The sequence below is a fragment of the Prionailurus viverrinus genome, chromosome B3 (genome assembly GCF_022837055.1).
Source record: "Prionailurus viverrinus isolate Anna chromosome B3, UM_Priviv_1.0, whole genome shotgun sequence".
NCBI lineage: Eukaryota > Metazoa > Chordata > Mammalia > Carnivora > Felidae > Prionailurus > Prionailurus viverrinus.
The window spans coordinates 127487643-127508760 of NC_062566.1; the positions used below are offsets into that span (position 1 = coordinate 127487643).

General features: G+C 42.9%; 1 protein-coding gene across 11 annotated transcripts in view; it reads left to right on the plus strand.

The window, feature by feature from the left end:
• Positions 1-21118, plus strand: part of GPR65 (G protein-coupled receptor 65) — a 159090-nt gene that overhangs the window by 92634 nt on the left and 45338 nt on the right. The window contains exon 5 of one of the 11 annotated variants that reach the window (XM_047862439.1): positions 1411-2344. The exons of the other annotated variants lie outside the window; for them this stretch is intronic. The gene's annotated coding sequence lies outside the window, so the exon portion shown is untranslated. Of the gene's footprint in view, positions 1-1410; positions 2345-21118 lie in introns of those variants that run through there. 11 annotated transcript variants of the gene reach the window in all.

Consider the following 21118-nt stretch of genomic DNA (forward strand, 5'->3'; position numbering starts at 1 on the left):
TTTGGTAAAACTTTATTTTAAAAATAGATGGTGAGGGGCGCCTGGGTGGCGCAGTCGGTTAAGCGTCCGACTTCAGCCAGGTCACGATCTCGCTGTCCGTGAGTTCGAGCCCCGCGTCAGGCTCTGGGCTGATGGCTCGGAGCCTGGAGCCTGTTTCTGATTCTGTGTCTCCCTCTCTCTCTGCCCCTCCCCCGTTCATGCTCTGTCTCTCTCTGTCCCAAAAATAAATAAAAAATGTTGAAAAAAAAAAATTTAAAAAAAAAAAAAAAAAAAAAAAAAAATAGATGGTGATACAAGAGGATCTACAGATGGCCAATAAACAGAGGAAAAATTACACAACATCACTATCCATCAGGGAAACAAAAAAAATCAAATACACATCAAAGCCACAGTGAGAGGTCACTTCCCACCCTCTAGGATGGCTACAGTCAAAGAGACAGACAATAGCAGGTGCGGGCAAAGGGGTGGAGCCACTTTGGAAACTCGTTCCGTAGCAAATCGTGTTGTCAAGCATAAAGTTACCATTGGACTCGGCAATGCCAACTCTAGGTACGTATCCCAGAGAAGTGGAAACCTGTGTCCACAGAAAACTTGTGCACAAATATCAATAGCAGCCCAAGACAGGAATTGCTGAGTCAGATGGTATGGTTCCTTCCGCGGCCTAGGGTCGTCTCCTCTCACTCAGGTGCAGGCTAGCGCCCAGCCAGAAACATGAAGATACTCTCTGGGGCTCTGCTCACTTACTTCCCTCCTCTCCAAATTACAGCCACATCAGCACTTCCAAATTCCCGTCCCTGGGGGTACCCGGGTGGCTCAGTCAGTTAAGCGTCCAACTTCCGCTCAGGTCATCATCTCGTAGTTCGTGAGTTCGAGCCCCGTGTCTGGCTCTGTACTGACAGCTTGGAACCTGGAGCCTGCTTCAGATTCCATGCCTCCCTCTCTCTGCCCCTCTCCCTGCTTATGCACACGAGCTCTCTCTAAGAATAAATAAACATTAAAAAAAAATTCCTGTCCCCGTGTCCAGCGCTCAGAAAGACCATCAGGCTGTGTCTGGATGCCTCATTCCTTTCCCCTATTCTCAGAGACCACAGACCAGTGCTGCCCTCTTGGCCCAGAGTCATACATCATTAAATCATACATTCTACCTGCTTTTTTTCCGTTGCTTGTGGTGGGAGGGATCAGTTCAGTCTGTTATCCCATCCTGACTGGAAGGGGGAGTTCTGTTTTGCCTGCTCTTGCACTTTGTAGAAATGGATGCATACAGCAGGCACTCTCTTGTCTCCGGCTTCTTTTGTTCAGCATCCTGTTGGCGAGCACTGGCCGTCTTGGTGCAGGTGGCATTCGCCGCTTCATTTTCGTGGCTGTTTTTGTATTTACACATATTTATTGATTTCTTGCCATGTGTGCCAGGAACCGTGCCAAGTTCTAAGGACACAAGTCTCATCACGAGAAATACAGTTCCCGCTCTCGAGAAGCGTATAATCTTGCACGGGATCCAACAAACCATCGCTCAGCGGCAAACCCAGCCCGCTGCCTGTTAAATAAAATTGTACCAGACACAATCGTACCCATTCATTTATACATTTTCTAGGGCTGCCTTCGTGCTACGGTGACAAGAGCTGAGTCCTTGTGAGGGAAACCACATGCTAGCCCACAACGCCAAAGATGTTTACTAGCTGGCTCTTTCTAGAGAAAAAATGTGCTGTCTAGTGGATAATACTAGTATCTTCTTACTATAACACACTACAGACATGGACACCGAGGCTCAGAGAGGCTAAACGACCTACTTGACCTTACCCAGGTCTGTCCAGAGACGTGCTCGTAAGTGTTTAACAACTGGCTCTCCAAAAAAAAGAAAAAGAGCTATGTATATTATACGTTGTACTTTCATCATAAATTGTAAGAGTCAGGGTGCCTGGGTGACTCAGTGAAGCATCCAACTCTTGATTTCAGGTCAGGTCATAATCTCATGGTTTGTGAGTTGGAGTCCCGCGTCAGGCTCTGCACTGACAGTGCAGACAAAGCCTGCTTGGGATTCTCTCCCTCCTCTCTCTCTCTCTCTCTCTCTCTCTCTCTCTGCCATGAACACAGCCCGCTCTTAAGTTTAATCTTGATTATTAGCATTTACCTCATCACTTTTTAAGTCCAGACCAGAGATCAGCAAACTTTTGTTAAAGGGACACATGGTAAATATTTTAAGCTTGGTGGGCTGTATGCTTTCTCTTGCAACTACTCAACTCTGCCATTGTCTCCTGGAAGTAGCCATATAGACAATATGCATATTAAATGGTTGGGCCTGGGGGCACCTGGGTGTCTCCATCGGTTAAGCATCTGACTTTGGCTCAGTCATAATCTCACAGTTCGTGGGTTCGAGCCCTGCGTCGGGCTCTGGGCTGACAGCTCAGAGTCTGGAGGCTGCTTCAGATGCTGTGTCTTCCTCTCTCTCTGCCCTTCCCCCACTCGCACTCTGCCTTTATCAAAAAAATGAATAAACATTAAAACTAAATGGATGGGTCTGTATTCCACTAAGACCTAATTTACAAAAACAGATTGAAGGCCCACAGGCCATAGTTCGCCAGCCTCTGGGTCTAGACAACCAAGAATATAAATAAAAGACCTGACTTAATTTTTTTTTATTGGGGGAGGGGCAGGGGCAGAGGGAGAGAGACAAAATCTTAAGCAGGCTCCACACTCAGCACAGAACCGAATGTGGGGCTCACTCCCACGACCATGGGATCATGACCCAAACCAAAATCACGAGTCGGATGCTCAACTGACTGAGCCACTCAGGTGCCCCAGAAGACCTGATTTATACTATTTGCTAATCCCACCAGAATTTCAAGCTACTAATATGACATCAGTGAATGGGAAATTAGGAAGACACGCACATTCACCTGTTGGGATGAGCACTGTGTGTTGTATGGAAAGCAATGTGACAACAAATTTCATATTAAAAAAAAAATGAAGACACACACAGTGGGAGAACAGCGTCTCCCACTTAATAAAAGGAGAGAGATTCATGAAGTACTGAAAACATAGTACTTAAGATAGGAGACCCGTGGAATATATGAGGCATTTTAATGCTCTGTCTTCCTGCATCATTACTAAGGCTCTTTGGTCTGGCCATTTTCTCTAAAAAGAAGTTATAAGGCAAAGGAAAATTTCATATTCTACATCAGACTAATGTTTTAGTTGTAGAATACCAATTAACATTTTAAGTGATTGAAGCTATTGTATTTTCTTATGAAATGATGATTCTTTAATAGAATGACCTCAGTAGATTTCAAACATGCAAGGAAAGCGAGTTTCTAAAAGCCACGTGAACAAGCTTTCCTCCAGCACCTGATTTTTTGCTGGGATATAAAGGGAATGATTGGGGGCCGCCTGGGTGGCTCAGTCGGTTGAGTGTCCAACTTCAGCTCAGGTCATGATCTCGCGGTCTGTGGGTTCGAGCCCCGCGTCGGGCTCTGTGCTGACAGCTCAGAGCCTGGAGCCGCTTCAGATTCTGTGTCTCCCTCTCGCTCTGCCCCTCCCCCACTTGCGCCCTCTGTCTCCCAAATATAAACATTAAAAATATTTAACATACAAATAAAAAAAATAAAGGGAATGATTGGTTCTCAACAATAAGGCACAGGTATTGCTCTAATTAATTTACCTCAGGTTCTACTGAAATTCAGTGACAGCTAAAATAACCAGACCAAGTGTCCTCAATAATTCAACAATACAGTTTATTTTAAAGTTCTAGTCTTACGTACATAGATATTAGAGCCTATGATGGTAATGTGGATATAACATTACTTGACTAGAACTCATTACTTATTAACAAGAATTTGGGGAGCACCTGCTAGGTGCCAGTCACTCCGCAAAGGAATGTGAAGGGTACAGAGACGAACGACACCCCCCCGCCTCCCTCTCCATTCCCACCTCTACTGCTCTGGTCCAGGCCCTTGGCCATCTCAGGATGATCAGGCCATTTAACACCACTTCTTACACCCTTCAGCTCACCTGGCACACTACCGGGTCAATATGCCTAAAATACAGCTTCTGGGATACCACTTTCATGTTCAAAAACCACAAACTCCTTCCCTTAGCATTCAAGATCCTCAACAGTTAAGTTCCTTTTCCGCCTTGTCTCCCCCTGCACGCATTTTTACTTCAACTATTCTTTGCCACGGAAATTTATCTTTGCAATCGGAACCACCGCCCTTTTGCACATGCTGTTCTCCTTGCCTGGAATATTCTGTAACAAAGAATCCTCCCCGTCCTTCTGAGTCCAAGCTTTAATCAGGCTTTTCATCTTGCCCCCCTGTCCATGAGGATCTCTCTAGCTTCTGACTTCCTTACATTTGATCCTTACTGCATGCAATCTTTTCCCCACGTGGTGGGATCAGTATGAACTATCCGCTCTATCAGCTCTATTAGAAAGGGCTCTTTAACTGTAAGCAAGGTTTGAACCCGCCTCCCCCGCCCCCACAAAAAGATATTTATTGAAAGAATAGTGGGGCAACTTACATTACTAAAGGATTGAACAATCAAATGGCAAAGGCAGAGGTGCAGCTGGAAGTCAAGAGCAACTGAAACTGAGCACTTCCTGGACTCTGTGTCTTGCCTCTACTTCTCCTGGGTAGACTGTTTCTTCTCAAAGTGGAGGACTTCTCCTCTGTGGCGGGAAATGGGGCATTCGCCAGTTGCTGAATGTCCCATTGAATAATGCCTTCTTCCCCTGGACTAGAAAGTTTATTTTTTATCCTCCAGTTAGCAAGATACTAGGAAAGGATTCAAACTGCCTTGACATAGGCCAGGTACCCATTCCTGAATCACTCAGCTGTAGCTAAGGGGTAGTGTCGTTTAGTACATATGTAGCTGTGAGAAACCAGCTCCTATAGATCCAGGGCTTTTCCCAGAGTAAAATATTTAGGAACAAGACAATACTACTAAAAGGTGTCTCGTACCCTCCACACCTTGACTTTCCAGTGTTGACTGCTGTGAGTATGCGTGCTTATCCGCACACACACACACACACACACACACACAGTTTTCAGGGGACCTGAGTGCCATAGTCCTAAATAAGGGTCTCACTGAAGTTAACACAGACATGTCCTCTGGAATCGGGGTAGTTATCAGGATGTCCCTCAATGCCCCAGGACCGTGACCTGTGATGCCATTTGTCAGTTTCTTCAAACCTAGCACTCTGGAGTAAGGCTTTTAGATTCCTTAAAAGCATAGCCACTACCGCACCCCTGTTCTCTTGGCCTCTGAACCCCTACTCCTATAGGACTTCAGGTCTTACCCAGTGAGCCAAACTGGGGTGTGGTCTCTAGCACCATACTATTCAGAGCTGCTAGATATGCTCCATTGTATCTCCAGATCCACTCTCCAAGCTGCTCTGTGCCTTGCAAAGCTAACTTGGGTAGATCACATGCAAGGGTTAACTTTCCCTAACTCTAGCTTCTGGCTAGAGTATAGCTACTAGGGAGTCCCTGCAGGAGATACAAGGTAGAAGAAGCAGAGTAAAGTCAGCGCATTTATCCCCCCAGTTTCCTCCCTTGGGGTTGCCATGGGCTGACTGCCTCTGCTAACTGAAGATCACTGTTCTTCTCTGTCCACATGGCCTCTCTCTCTCCACACTCCCTTAACCACTCGTAGTTCTGTTCTCTACCTCCCAAGTCTTGTCTTGGGTCATGACATGTAACAAAGCTAGAATACTATTAGTAGCTTTTGGGCATTCAGCTCAAGACAGTAGGACTCTTTGAGAATAATTCACTGGGATTAGGAAATGGGACTTTCATGTTGTCGATACGGAAGGGCTGCTTGCCTCACTTCTCTACCCAAAGGATATGAAGATCTTACTGCTTGCTCCTCACTCACTCACTGTCACCACTTTGTTCTCTTTGAGGAGAATATTATAGGACTGACTAGACAGTGGCTTAGGAGGCTCCTGGGATCCTAAGGTATGATCCTGGGACCAAGGAAATCAATAGAGGAGTACTGGCTACAAGCAGGGGTCAAGACAAGGGATAGGTTCCCAGGACACTGTAAGAGAACCGAACGTAAGTGACTGCCCACAAGACCTAGGACATAGGACTTGGGGCCACGGAAAAGCCTGGAATGAATTGCATAAAACAGGAACCACTCACAAATCCTCCCTCCCACCGTGGACCAGCAATGGACTCAAGAATGACACTCAAACCTGAAGTAAAGAACTCCCAAATATTCTTCTGGAATCTGAAGTATGTATAACCTGCTGGGAGCTAAGATTGTTTAATAATGTAGTGTCCCAGTCCCTTATGAAGGAACTAGTCCTCTGTTACATTATGTTGAGTCCAGGGTCAAGGGATCATTTCCCAGAGCCGTAGCTGTTGGTCTTCTATGACCAGGCAGCCCTCCATGATTACCCTGTCCAGTCACCTGTGTCACTAAAATAAATGGATAGATAATAGAGAGATAGATAAAAGGACTTTTAAAAACCAATCTTTTTGAGTTAGGTTTCATTTCAAAGAAATGCTACTAGAGCATAACAATAAGACTGAGATTGAAACAGTTGCATTTTTTTTCCGTAAGGACCACTGTCCCAGAGGGAATAGAATAGAAAATTAGCAATAAACAGGCCAGCTGCAGGCGTGGCACTCTCTTGAAAGCTAGAACGATATATATTCCTTTGCTCTTATTGCTGTGACAGATGATCACCAATTTAGTGTCTTGAAGCAACACAAATCTGTTATGTCCCCGTTCTGTAGATAAGATGGGCTCGGTCGGCACCTCTGCTCTCGGGTCTCAAGACCCAAATCAAAGTGTCGGCCAGCTTCAGCAATTCAGTGAGAGCTTCAGAAAAGAAGGTGCTTCCAGACCTGTTCAGGTTGTTGGCAGAATTCAGTTATTTCTGGCTGTAGGACTGGGGTATCATTGGTGACTGTCAGCAGGAGCCGTCTCTCAGCTTCTAGAGCCTTGATCACGGTTCTCTTTACCTTTAAAGCGAACAACAGTGAGTAACATGCTTCTTGTGCTTCAAATCCCTCTGTCTTCTTTGGTCACATTCTTTTGTCTCCAGCTGGAGAAAGTTCACTGCTTTTAAAGGCTTGTGTGATTACAGCAGCCCCACCTAAATAATCCAGAATAATCTCCTTACCATAAGGTCTGTAACCTAAACTACATCTGTAGAATCCCTTTTGCCATGTAGTGTAACATATTCACCGTTTCTAAGGATTAGCATGTGGACATCTTTGGTAGTCATTTTCCTTACCACAGAAGGCACTGAAGCTAGGTCATGGCCAAGTGCAGAGAGGGAAACAGTTTACACCAAGACAGATGCCATGTTCACATTGGAATTTTTTTTTTTTTTTAGTTATCTTGTTTAATCCAACATACTTGGAAAATGCTATGAAAATACATGTTAATTTCAATATGCCTTTCTGATTACATATATGTGATATTCATAGAATACATATATGGTCAAAACCTTGGTGTTGCATATTTAGCTCACTCAATTTATGAAAAATAACTGCCACATAACCTAGTTAGCAAAACCAGTCCTCCTTATCAAGTTAATCGAATCAGACTGCCAGGAGAAGACAACAATTCTGACTTAATTTTTTATCCAAATAAATGCATTAATGTACACAATCTGCTGAAAAAGACACAAATCGCAATGGTAAGCTTACACTACTGTAGGATGAACTACTAGAGGTTGTCAAGATTATAATTATGCAGATCTAATGTCATTGGTTTATGGATTTTTATAAGTTATAAAGTCAAGCATAAGTCGATTTGCTGTTTTTCATTAACTCGTAACAGTTCAAAATTTAATGTATAGTTAAAAATAAGAAGCTCTTTGTGAAGGGAGCCCAGGGGAAAAAGCAAGAGGGTATGCATATGTATACTATACGCAGATATTTGGCGTTGGGGAATGTCACGGAGGGAATTACCTTGACGTAATGGTAGTTTCCAACTACCTCTCAACTAGCTCTCAGACAAGCTATCTCAAAGGTCACAGAACAGAAAGGTTCACATTAAACCTTAAAAATCACATTAAAGATTCAAATTAAAATACTTGAATCCCACAAAGCTGTGATTTGATCAACTTGAAGCACAAGGAGAAGCAAGAAAAAGACATGGGGTAGGCTAACACACTTAGCATGGGGTACAAGCAGATGGACCAAAGCAACTTCTCCATCGGGCACCTTGGACATAGTACTTAAGGGCCCCCAACACTTTTGGGGCCCACAAAACTGTTGTAACTTCTTTTAAAATCAGAAGAAGAAGAAAAGAGTATAATCCAGCCTGGATTACATTAGTCTTTCTTCCAATGCTGTAGGAAAATATAATTTTAATATTTCTTGATGCAGGAAGGGGCCCAGGAAGAAAGGCTCAAGTGTCCTGCAGCCCAGGATGGGGAAACAACACTACCTAAATCTTGGGTCGCACAACATTTACATCTTGTCTTTCCTGCATCAGTATCTCCCACTGAAGGTGGGCTTATGAAAACCAGAGTTGAGGTTTGAACAAGAGGGCTTAGCAGGCAGAAAGTGCCTGGAGCCAACGCAAACACCAGCCGAGAGACTCAGAACACAGATGCCTGGCCACGGCAACAGCCTGGCAGTTAGCCTGCTCGATAGCTCCGGGTTTTGGCTGAGTTTCTTGGGCAGAGCACAAGTGGGGCCAGAATAGGACCATACTGGGAACCTCCGGCGGATGGCCCAGAAGTGGCATCCTCATTATTTATAATTTCGTCTTCCCATGTCTTTGTATCTGTAAGTAACACACATTTGTTCTGTCACACATTCCACTTATTCCATCTTCAACACACCTTACAGGTTACTTACTGTCTATACTTAACACACTTACCAATTCTGCCTGTGCCTCACAAGCTCTTTGTTTGCCCATTATCTATCCCAAACGTGTCCTATCAATTTGGCCCATATCTCATAAGCTACTACTAGCTTTCTTGCTTTGCTTTATACACTTGTGGGTTTTATCCATCCCATTTGTTGTCTCGCCTTTTATAGAAAAACTAAACATTCTCAATTAATATAGAGAACACACTACAGGAAAAATGAAAACAGAATAAGGTGTGAGACTGAGAAATAACACCATTAATGTCATCAGACATTGTGATTGGACATGATTTATGCAAAGAAAAAGTTCTGTTCCACAAAAGACCATGTGCTTCAACGTTTCACCAATGCTTCCGCCATCCTGTTTTCTACTTCTTATCAGGAGATGGACAGAATGAAACATTTTATAAGTTGAAGTAAGACAAGCAAGCCAGGATTATCATACAGATTTAAACTAAAAGGAGACACACAAAAGTTTTATCCACAAGCTTTATCCAAGGTAATTTGAAAATCTGATAGCTCCTGAAAATATTTCAGTTACCTTTTTGTTTTTTAACTAACCATCACTGATCGCTTCTGCTTGGGCTACTCATAAGTACCTTTCTTTCCAGCTAATGACTTGTCCCAGGGATAAGCACTGAGAACAACTGAGAAGGACCCCTTACATGAAATCTGTTGGGGGAGTGGCCACAAGGGAGAGCGCCATGTTTAGCTTTTATTATTTCTTATCAATATTTTCTTTGCTCTATCTTCATCAAATTCTCAACAGCTATGCATTTCTCAGTGACAGTGATAAAAGAGCAGATAATTACATGAAAGTCAGGTCCATGGCCTAGAGTCAATGTACTTCTGATTGCAGAATACAACCGTAGGGGCCCAAATATCCCCCATTTCCAATGCCATGCTTCGTCTTTAACAGAAATACACATAAGACATAAAAGGAGAGGAAGCTTTGGGGGGTGGTCTTTAATTTCACCAATTAAGAGACTCTTCCCTCAAGTCAGTATTTCAAATGGACTGTGCCCTGGCCCAGGGCTGGAGGGGAGCGGGGTGTATAACCCAAAGCCATGGGTCACAGTAAGAACTGGAAACGGTAACATATTTATCTTTCTTAGATGCAGCGGAAAATGGGCTATGGAAAGGGGAAGATGGGAAAGAACAGCTTTTTAATGCCAGGAAAGAGATGCCCAGGGATCCGAGTACCCCAATTTGAAGGCACTGGTCTGTACCACACAATTTAACTGATAATTGTGCATTAATACCATCGTCACAAAATATTTTAATCTGATGAAATTTTAAGAATTCTAAGAATCACTTTCTATATGCCAGCCCCCATCATGCTTCCCATGTATCAGGTGCTCGGTGATACCTATTTACTGTTCCCCCATTCATTCAGACATGCATGTACATGTTTGCCAACAGCCTATTACGTGTCGGATGCTAGAATGGAAAGCCAGTGAGCATTTACTATCACTCTGTGACAGGCACTGTCACACTGGAGATAATACAACTGTGTCTTCGAGAAGTTAATTGATTAGCACTTCGTCTATCTATTTCTAGACAAAACTCCTGGTCCTCTTTATTTAAAAGTCTCTGATTCTGGTCTCACTACCACTTTTTCTTTTTTTAAGTTCTCTTTATTTTGAGAGAAACAGAGACAGCACGAGTGGGGAAGGGGCAGAGAAAGAGGGAGAAAGAGAATCCCAAGCAGGCTCCGTGCCGCCTGTGCCCAACACAGTGCGAGGCTTGAACTTACCAAACAGTGAGATCATGATCTGAGCCAAAATTAAGAGTCAGACGCTTAACCGACTGAGCCACCCAGGCGCCCCTCTCACTACCCCTTTTATGCTTTATATCTGTGAATGGAGGAGAGGTAAATGTGAAGCCACACGAGTTCACAGGCCACCCAAAAAGAGGTGATGGGCCAGATTTGGCCCTTGGGCCATAATCTGTGGGCCCCTGACTTAATAAAAGTAAGGAGAAAAAGAAAACCGGGGAACACATTTTCCACAGAAAAAATTATTTCTGTGTGCTGATCCACCATGACTAGTTAGGCAACATTGTCTGAAGAGAAAGGAAAGAATAACAGTTGTGATTTTTTTGGTTTATCAGAGAAGAAATTGTGGATAGGAGCATCATTCTTGAGCCACCTGTGCAGATCACACATTGGGACAATGTAGCTACACAGGGTAATGAGGCATTGGATTGTCGGGGTTGGGGGTGGGGGACACGAAGGTAGGGTTTAATACCTCTACAGAAACCAGGTTCGTTTCTCTTAATAGCCTGCGTGAAGAATGGCTACCATTAAGGCAACTATCACACAAAATTAACCCTTGAAAATGGTTTAAAATTCTTTCTCCTTCTCTGACATGACAGTATTTCAGAAGGGATTGTTTTCAATCGATTCTTTCGGTATGAAAACACGCATATCTCTAAACAATGTACTATTATTGCTGTATCTGCATTTGGGGAGTTTTAGGCATTATCTACTGGCTTCCTGGATATGAAAAATAAGTCTCCTCCTTTCTTCCCCTTCTCTCACCAATACCTCACACATTTTCCATCCCCATCCCCTTTTGTCCAACATGGTCGTGTCGGTGCCTATAAAATCATGACTCTATATGCTATTTATAAGTGAGGCATGTAACAAACTATAACTCTTTTTTCCTTTGGTAAACACAAATCTTGCTTTTTCTTGGAGTGAATTATTTTTCACACCCCTTAATTTCTGTATTCTCATCAGTAATTCAAACTCGAATCTTCTAGCAGAGTCTTAGGTCCCCTGAATAGCATTCATATCAGATACTCTACCAGTTTCACCTTACGGCGGAGGCCTCTCAGAGCCCTCAGACCTGCCCTAGCTAGACCAGTGGTCCCCTACGTGTGGCTCTCACTGTTCGTCCTGAGGATCTCACATGGCTTTGCTGCCATCTTACCACTCTCAGTATCAATGTTGCATGTGTATGAGAGCAAGAAGTGCTGGCAAACACAAACCTTGACCTTTCAAGCTTTACACAATGCATTTGTATCCTCATGGTTGTACAGTCAGGTCACATAGTCGCTCAGTTGTGGCCACGCTTATGGTGTATGGGCCTGCACTCTTTAACTACACTGTCTCTAACACATGCTTCCAAAGTTGCCCATGAAGGGGAATAGAGAGCTGGAGGAGTGTATATGGGATTATTCAGAGCCAGGCCTGGAAATGGTTTACATTCCCTCTACCTGCCTCCCAATGGCCAGAACTCAGTCATAGGAACCCTGACCTATGACTACGAGGGGGGTCGAGGCAGGTAGACTTCCTGTGCACCAGGAAGAAGAAATGGTGTGGGAAATGCCTAGCATTATGTCTGCCAAGTCTTCCCATCTGAGCCCCAAACCATTTCGGCGTTCTTCCAATAGGTAGACAAGACAACCAAAGCAGTACTCTCCACTGGCTCTGGCCCTGTTGCTCTCACAAGTATGAAGTAAAAACAAAAATCACCGGTTGTAGAAACACCAAAATAAAAGGGCAACTTGGAGACAAAAAGTACTTCTCCCAAAAAAGCTGAAGAACAATCACTGCCGTAGAGTAATTCTGAAATCCCTCTGGGCACTCCGAGGCAAGGCAGATTTGTGGATGGGGCCCTGCGGATGCCTCTGGAAGGAAGGTCTGTGGCTACTCTCTGTGACCCTTTCCTCTGCTCTCTCAATGACTCTGGTTTTTATTTTCCTTTCTCTCATCTGACCAGAGCGCTGGCAAGCGTGTCCCTTCAGGAGGAAAGTATAGAGTCTGCGAAGTCTCTTTTCTGGTTGTGGAGGTTGGGCTGCAGGGATTATTTTCAAATGGTTCAAGATTTTGGGGGGAGGGGGGTAATCAAATCCCTGGTTTCTTTGGCAACACAGTTCCCTCAGGAGCCTCCGGAGTTTCTGAGGTATTCACTTTCAATCAGATTCATAGGCAACAAGTGTACCCAAACTTCTTTTCTAAACATGGTGGTGCCTCCTATATAGAGACCCTTTTCATTGCCTCCTCCTCCCTCCTTCCCCATTCCTCTCCAAGTTCAATGACCACCACACTGAGGCCATCAGGTTTGAATGGGACCATCATGCCCAAGTCACTTTATCTGAGAAGTTTTACTGTAAGTCTATGTCACTTATCTTTTGTGCTTTATAAGAAAATGGCTTTCTGGGCCCAAATTTCTGTACCCCTTTTATTCCTTGTGATTTCTCCTTGCACACCAGTCAATTATTTCCAAAGGCCATCTATCACTGGCAACTCCTTGCCAAATGGAGCACAGAGTGGCCGATCCCACCAATGCTTCAATTCTTTGTAATCTGTTCTTCTTGGGCCACTAGGTCCCACATCACAACAAGTGATCATTTTATCAAATGTTTGTCACTGTGTGACTTGGGTCCCCATTTCTTAATTTCTGACATTAGTTCCTTTGTTACTCACCATTGAACCACTAAGCAAATGCCAAGCTCCTGTTACCTCAACACCCACTTTCTATGAGTGAAATTGCAACACTAGTTGCTACAAAGACAAACCCTAAATCTCAATGACTCAACAAGTCTTTACTTCTTGTTCATGTCACAGTCCAATGCAAATCAGGTGGCTCTCCACCAGACAGCACCTGGAACACAAGGTCTCAAAGTGACCATGGAAGGGAAGGAGAAGCCAGAAGATCATTCTGATATTTTTATATCCAGACCTGATGGGCCAGACCTGATTTGGGAGTTGGGGGGTAGGGGGGCACCTCACTTCCTCCCACATTCCAGTAGGCAGAATTCAGTCATATGGCTCCATAGCTGCAAGGGATGCTAGGATATGTGGTCTTCCTGTGTGCTGGGATAAGGGGACACATAGCATTGTCTCTAATACAACATGTCCTCTGATTTCTTGGTGCTTTTTTTTATCCCCTCAAGAAGGGCTATATAGAGAAGTAAAATTCTGAGGACCTCATGTCTGAAAATGTATCTGTTCTGGCCTCACATTCATTAATAGCATCTCTGGGTACAAAATTTTTTATTGGAAATTTTTATTTCCTTCAGAATTTTATAGCTATGACTCCAATATGTTCTAGCTTCCAGTGTGGCTATTCCTTTTAAGAAGGATCTGGTCATTGTGATTCTTTTGCATGAGATGTGCTTTTCATTTAGGGGTTTTGTTGTTATTATTATTATTGCTTCTCTCTCTCTCTCTCTCTCTCTCTGGGTGTGTGTGTGGGGCCGGGGGGAGGGGGGGTCCTTCTCTCTCTTCCTAGAAGTTTGTAGAATTTTCTCCAATGCTACAGTGACTTCAGATAAATTCTACATGGGTTATTTCACTATGGATCTATTATTTATATTTTGGGATACTGTGAGCTTTTCAATCTGGGAACTCAGGTCTTTCCATTTGGGAACTTTTCTTGACATTATTTAGTGGGTTATATTCTATTACTCTCTTTGTTACTGTGCTTTCTGAATGCCTGATATTCAGATATTAGACCATGTAGGCTAGTTTTATTATTTTGTTTCCTATTTTTTTTATATGTTTGCCATTTTGTTCTATTTTCTGAAGAGGTTTTTCAGTGTTCTCTTCTGGCCCTTTATTGGATTTTCTTCTTTAACATCAAGCTTTTCATTTTCAGAAGCCTTTTTATATTCTCAAAGTACTATTTTATGGCAGTTTGTTCTTCATGCAATGGGTGCTGGATCCTTTATAAAAACTTTCTTAGAGCATATTTTTTTGGTTGAAGTGTTTTTCACTCACAATTTCTTCCAGAATGTTTTTTTCGTATTGCTTTTATCATTACAAGTCTACTTCAAACTTCTGCTAATTCTTGGTTGTCTGTTCCTGTGGACTAGAAGCTCTGAGCAGATGAGGAGGGCACATTGACTGTGAGGATCCAACTATATTTTCCAGAGAAGATCTTCCAATTTTCTGCCTGGATGCCAGTGTTCATAAACAGAATGGAGAAAGATGAAACTAGAAGTGGGGTCTCTGTTTTCCATAGATGTATTTCAACTAGACCCCCATATTTTCACTTTGGCACCCTGCCTTCAATTATGCCTGGCTGCTCCTGGTCTACAGACCCTTTTTCCCCCTTTATGGATAATAAGCTTAGTTTCTTTCCTGGGTGAAGGAAGAGTGGTTGCTCCACAAGTATGAAGTAAGAAGAAAGAACCTAGGGATCTCATCACTTCATAAACAGCATTCAGCCCTTCTTTCTTATAGGAAATACACACTTCTAGAAGTCCCTGAACCACCACCCTCTTCCCAATTTCAGAGCTTTTTGAGGATTTTATAGTTAAACCAGGTTGGTTCTTCCTTTCCCTACTGGTATCTGATAAGTCAGCTACTCTGTACCCTTTTCATTTTCCAGTTTCAGAAATTTCTGGGTGAGTTAACTGAGCTGAGCTGCTTCCATCCCAAGGAGGCAAAGCTTCTTTGAAGCAAGAGGTATGTCCACCCAGGGTCTTTCCTCTTTCCCTTTAAGATCATACTCTTTGTATGCAGGGCCCCCAAATTCCCTCTCCAAGGAGTCTGCAGGACATGCCTGGGACCTGCCAGGGTTTTCTCCTCCATCCATCCAGTAGGCTGAATCTCCAACATGTACATCCTAGACCTGAGGAATGGTCAAGAGAGGGCTCTTGCAAGGGATGAGAATGGGGCTGGACGCATACTGCCATGCTCAAGTGTGTGCACCACTGCCCAAATTGCGCTCTCTGCAGCTATGTGGTAGGAATATACATTTATATGTTCAGTGTTGTCATTATGAGGGTATATTTGTCAAGGCAAGAGGATAAACTCTAACAGCTTGTTAGCTTGATTTATAACTTTTAAATATTTAAACATATGCCGTGACCTCTTACTCAGATTCTTACTCATGGGCCCCAGGTATTAGGGGTGGCATGCTCCCCATATTTATAGATTTATGCCCCTTAAAAGTCACTGTAAGTCTTTAGAGGTGTTGCAAGAAGGAGCAACATTAGACATGTGTGTCCAACCCACCATCTTGAACAAAAAGTGCTTCCCTGCTTCTCTCCCTTCCTGAGGCATTTCTCTCATGCCTGATGCTCCCACACAGGCAATAGCTCCTCCTTCCTTTTTGGATCTTTCTTTTTTTTTGTCTTTCTCAGCATCAGTGCTTCTCATCAAAGAAGGAGATTCATAAGGAATATTTATTCCAGTGTGCTTTTGTACAAGAATTCTTCTACAGCTCTCTCTCTTATACATATTTTCCCCCTCAGGTCAATTCAATTTCTTAATGAAGTTTTTTAGATCTTCTCATTTATTTTCACTCTATTTTATCATCCTTCCTCATTCATCTTTGAGTCCCATAGAGTATTTAGCATAATTCCTTGCTCAGAGTAGAAACCTAGTGAATATTTGTTTACAACCGCACTGCACTGAATTGTAAGCTCTTAAAAATCAATGCCAAGGGATGTTATTTTGAGATGTCACTGAATGCCTCCTCTTTGCTGATAGAAAACAAGGTGACACTGTAACCAGACTATTTAAGGCATGATTATATTTTCATGCTTCCTTGCAAAGGAGTGGTTAATTGTACTGATTGGTTGTTTCAGAATTGTGTGGGATAGTCTCCGAAGCACGTAATCAAAAGAGCTGAAATTCTGCCTCTGTATGGACTTATGATTCCTGGTGGTTAAGGACCACCCAAAAGAAAAATTTCTGAAGTTCTCCAAACGTAAACTTCTGCATATGTCCCTACTTATCACTACTCTGATTGAAGTGACATCAAGGCATACTGTATACCTCAGCCATGGGCTAGTGGGAACAGAAAAGAAGCAAGCACTGTGAAATGAAAGGAACTGATTGTGTTGTAGGAATCAAGAGACCTCTAGCAAGAGAAGGGAAGCCACAGCCAGCAACTAAGACACAGCCCCTAGAGGAACATAATGAACACAGGGAAGATTTCAACCAGCATTAAATCCTGCTGGGAAAAAGCTCCCAGAAAGTATGACAATTGACATTCAGAAAGCCAACAGGACAGTGAATCCAGGTGGTCTCCTGTTTGAAGGGGACTGCCCCAGTGAGTGTCTGAGGACATGCCAATCGTTGTCTACCGTCCCAGAAGAATTAAAATATCTGAGAAAATTATTAGCTGGCCAGGCAAGCCTCAGGGTCAGGGCAAGATTTTGATCCCAGCAAGGAGATGTGGGGAGCTCATCATGAGTCCAGGATGGTGTCTGTCTTCGGTGACCTTTGCCCTGGTTTGTTGGCCATTTGAGATATCCCTATTCACAAGACTTCACTAAAGGCCATGTGTTTTGACTTCCCTCTCATTCTTGGTTGCCTAAAACAAGAGTAACAGCCCTAACTCCCTGCCTTTAAAAGTAAAGGAGATGTATTAATTTGGGCCAAACAAGAGACATTTGCTGTAGGAATTTTTATCATCGGGTAAAGTCAAATATAGGGATGAGTTGGCCAATCCTGTCTCTTAGAACCAAGGTTAAGTTTTCTGCAGAATAAGAAAAAAAAAACTGAATCCTCAATCAAGAAATTCCAATTACAAAAAAATGAAAATTTCATCTTATGGTTCCTACAAAACCAGGGACTTCTCATCAAGATGCCCAATGACCTTCATCCACTGTCTTTACTGGGCACACATTGCTATGGTTCATCCAAATGCTAAGTTTTTCTGTTTTGGGGATTCAGGAGGATATTTCCCATGCTTTTCCCATACCATCAAAAAAAAGTTTAACTCAATCTAAGAGCAATTTAAAATATTGTGTTAGTAATGAGAAATATGACTAGCTCTAGAAGAAAAAATATAAAATCAACATAAGCCAGATTTTAGGGGTCGAATTTGAAATTAATACAAACAAACCAAAAAACAAAAAAACAAACAATCCTTTTAAACTAGAAGTTGGGTATTAGAAGCTGGCTTCTTTCAAAAAAAAAAAAAAAGGCAACTTAAGCATAGCTTCCAGAAAGGCTCTAACGTCCTCTGTGTAATAGCGCCCTCTGGCTTTAGATTACTTAACAATGTATTTGGCTTTGAGCCTCAGGTTTTGTTGAAAGTCCATGACTGTGCTGGAAAGACAACCCAGGAATCCTCACATCTGAAACCCTGCTCATCTGTTTCTCCTGCATCTGCCTTCGCAAAGAGGAAGTGTGACTCAAGCAATGCTTCATCTTCTGTGTAAGAAAGGGCTGTCAAAGAACAGTGCCAATAAGTCCTTGGGGATCTTAGCAATGCCTTACTATTCTTTGGAAAGTACTCTCTTGAGACTTTAACGTGGAGCTGCCAGCATACACCAAGGAAAATGGTCTTCAGGTTGAGATATGGCCAACTAGAACAAATTGTGGGAAAGGAAGAGACCCATCCAAGACCATTAGCATAAATGATTATTGATCTGTCATTCATGAAGGAAGCTGTTGAGGCTTCCTTATTTCTTGTTTGTCTGTGCTTAATTTTAAGACTCCTAAAGTGACCTCTAAAAAGAAAGAAAATATTCTTGGATCAAATGAAACAAAACCTTGCTTGTTTTTGAGTCTTAATATGAATACAGATAATCAAAGAGTTTCTGGATTCTTCTTGGGGGTTTTAAATGGAAAGGGTCAGAAAAGTTCCCAAAGGCATCATTGGCTTTGGTTGTCCATAAGAGCTCAATCTGATCTTTTTGACCCTTCAATCTGAGTCTTCCCATAGAGAAACCAGGCTCAGCAAGAATTAGATTATTCATCCCAATGGAGAGTAAGGAAACCACGTAGGTCCATGGAGAAGGGCTAAAAACTATCTTGCAAAAAACTCCAGCCAGAGCCCAAAGAGTCTTCTCCTTGCTTTGGAGAGGACAGGATGGTCTGGTATCAGTCTTTCCATGATACTCATTCCCTAGAAAGCATTATGTTTTTGTTTCCCTCAGGTGAATTCTTGCCTACCCTTAAATATCCAGTGTGGAGATGAACTACCACTATCTTGATAGATCTTTAGAATGAAGCCAATGTAGCTAAGGACAGTAAGTAAGCTTCATTGGTATATCTGAAATGCAGATTTTTTTTTAAATCAGGCTTGTATATGGTTTGACTGGGTATGATATAATCAGGAAATGGTTTTTGTTTTTTCCTGCCAATGTTTGGGGCAGACTCATGATTTTCCAGTCAATTGCAACCATTAAAAAACAGCCCTGTCTTCAGAAATTAATAAACGCAATCCAGACCATTCTAAATCAAAACTTTAACCTTGCATCCAATTAAAACTTCTTTCTTCACCAAGCTTGGGCTTGATTTCAGGTTTGGGAATCAGCATCTTGGGAGGGAGTCATTATCTGGCTCTCTCTCTTTGCAGTACCTCCTATTGCACCTCACTCTGCCCAGTGCCTGCTTCTGGGTTCTCCAAGCACAAGAGGAATGAAAGGCAAAAGATCAAAGGAATTTTTACTTAATTGGTGCTGTTTTCAGTGCTCTCTTGGCTCTTGAAGTGCCTCCATCATATAAATACTGGCTCTATTTTATGCGTAGCAGTTATGGGCATGTCGGAGACTACCTGGGGGACTAGCTGTGACACCATCCCCTAACCCAAACAATTCTTCCCCAGGCTGAAGCCCCATGACCCCATCAGGTCCTGCCTTGGCAGTATGCTTCTGAGGTCCCCTTACCCTCACAGATAGCCTTCTTAGACAGCATCCTTTGAAGACAACTTGAGCCTTGATCCTTTTACACATTTACCTGATGCCTTGGGGATACATTCTTGTCCCTCAGAACTGCAAGTACAGCCTCCTCAGCCCCTGAACTTGCCCTTCTCTCCCTACTACTTTGAGTTTCCCCAGCCAACCTCTCATCTTTAGACTTCTTCAGGGGACACCTGTCAACCTTTCTAGAGAACTCTGTTCTTCTACAGGAAAGCTAATGAGTTTCTGAACATTCAGCCAGGGAATGTTGACATGGTCACCCCTTCTAGCAGACAACACCAAAGTCTGTGAGAAGTTCTGGTAGTTTAATTGGGCTCTCTTCTTTTGGCTAATGAATGAGAACAACATTCTCTCTTCTCCTCTCCTCTCCTCTCCTCTCCTCTCCTCTCCTCTCCTCTCTTTTCCTCTCCTATAGTCCCTTCTCTGAGGAGAAGACCCATAGCAGCTTTACTCCTGCAAACTCCCTTCAAAATAGTTCACCCAATAAATACCAACCTTCCAATTTATAAGAAAGAATTTGGGTGATAGGTACATGTGTCCAAAAAACATGTCTGGTTTTTCTTTGGTACGTTCTGGATAAATGCACAATTATTTATTTCACCTATTGCCCCCAACTTTAAGGCTTTACCTGCAGAGAGAAAAAAAAAACCTCTCTTTTCATAGGCCATTCACACAGATTCTGCCTTTTGGTGCATGAAGTATACCTCTACCAGGATTTAAAAAAAAAAGTCACAAGATGAGGTGACAGGGTGAGGTGTTTGCTTCAAACAGTCACACACACACACACCCCTTGCCATCTCTACTGCACTTCTCTTTGCCTAATGCCAAGGAGTCCTTAGCACTGACCCTCTGCTCAGAGTCCCATATCTAGCCCCAGCCCTATGTACTTTGACCCCTCTACAGGAGGTTGACTGTCTTTTTCCCAAAGGAACACCAACCAAATTTTCAAGGGGCTTTCAGATAACTGGATGAGTCTTCAAGCCTTTACTTCCATAAAGCACTGAAGCATCAAATTAATGAAAACTGGTGACATACATGCAAAAAATTGAAAGTCCTTAACCAGCAGCATTTGCTAGCTCATTAAGCATGATATTTTGCCATTAACCCCAAAGAACATCATCAGAAGTAGTCAACCTAAGACATACCAAAAGATAAGAGATAAAATAGAACTTAGTGAATAGCACCTACTTTCATTTAACACCCTTGTGATCTACTGAGAGGGAAACATTCACTACCCCTTGTGTTGGTGTGCCATCAAGGAATGAAATCTAACTAAATATCACTCCCCAAAAGAGAAGTAGACGGTTAATCTGCTCCAGGAAAAAGCCACACAGAGCATCCTAAAGCCAAACACAGATTGTTTCCAGAAACTCTGTTACATTGCCCACGGGTAACATAGAGAATCTGATAGGGAAAACACAAATATGCACATGCTTGAATTTTTTCACACATCAAAACTATTGAAAGTACAGTGACAGTGGTATACCATAACCACAGTGTAAGGCAAATCTGACCTTCTCTCCAAGTCAGACACGGACAAAACAAGGGCACATATGAATTACAAACTGGGGTCCATTCTGAACTCTCAGACAAGTACTGGGGGCCATGAGAAGGATTTGGTGAGCAGGAGGTTGGAGGGGAGCAGGGCCTCATCTGGGCATGCCCCTACG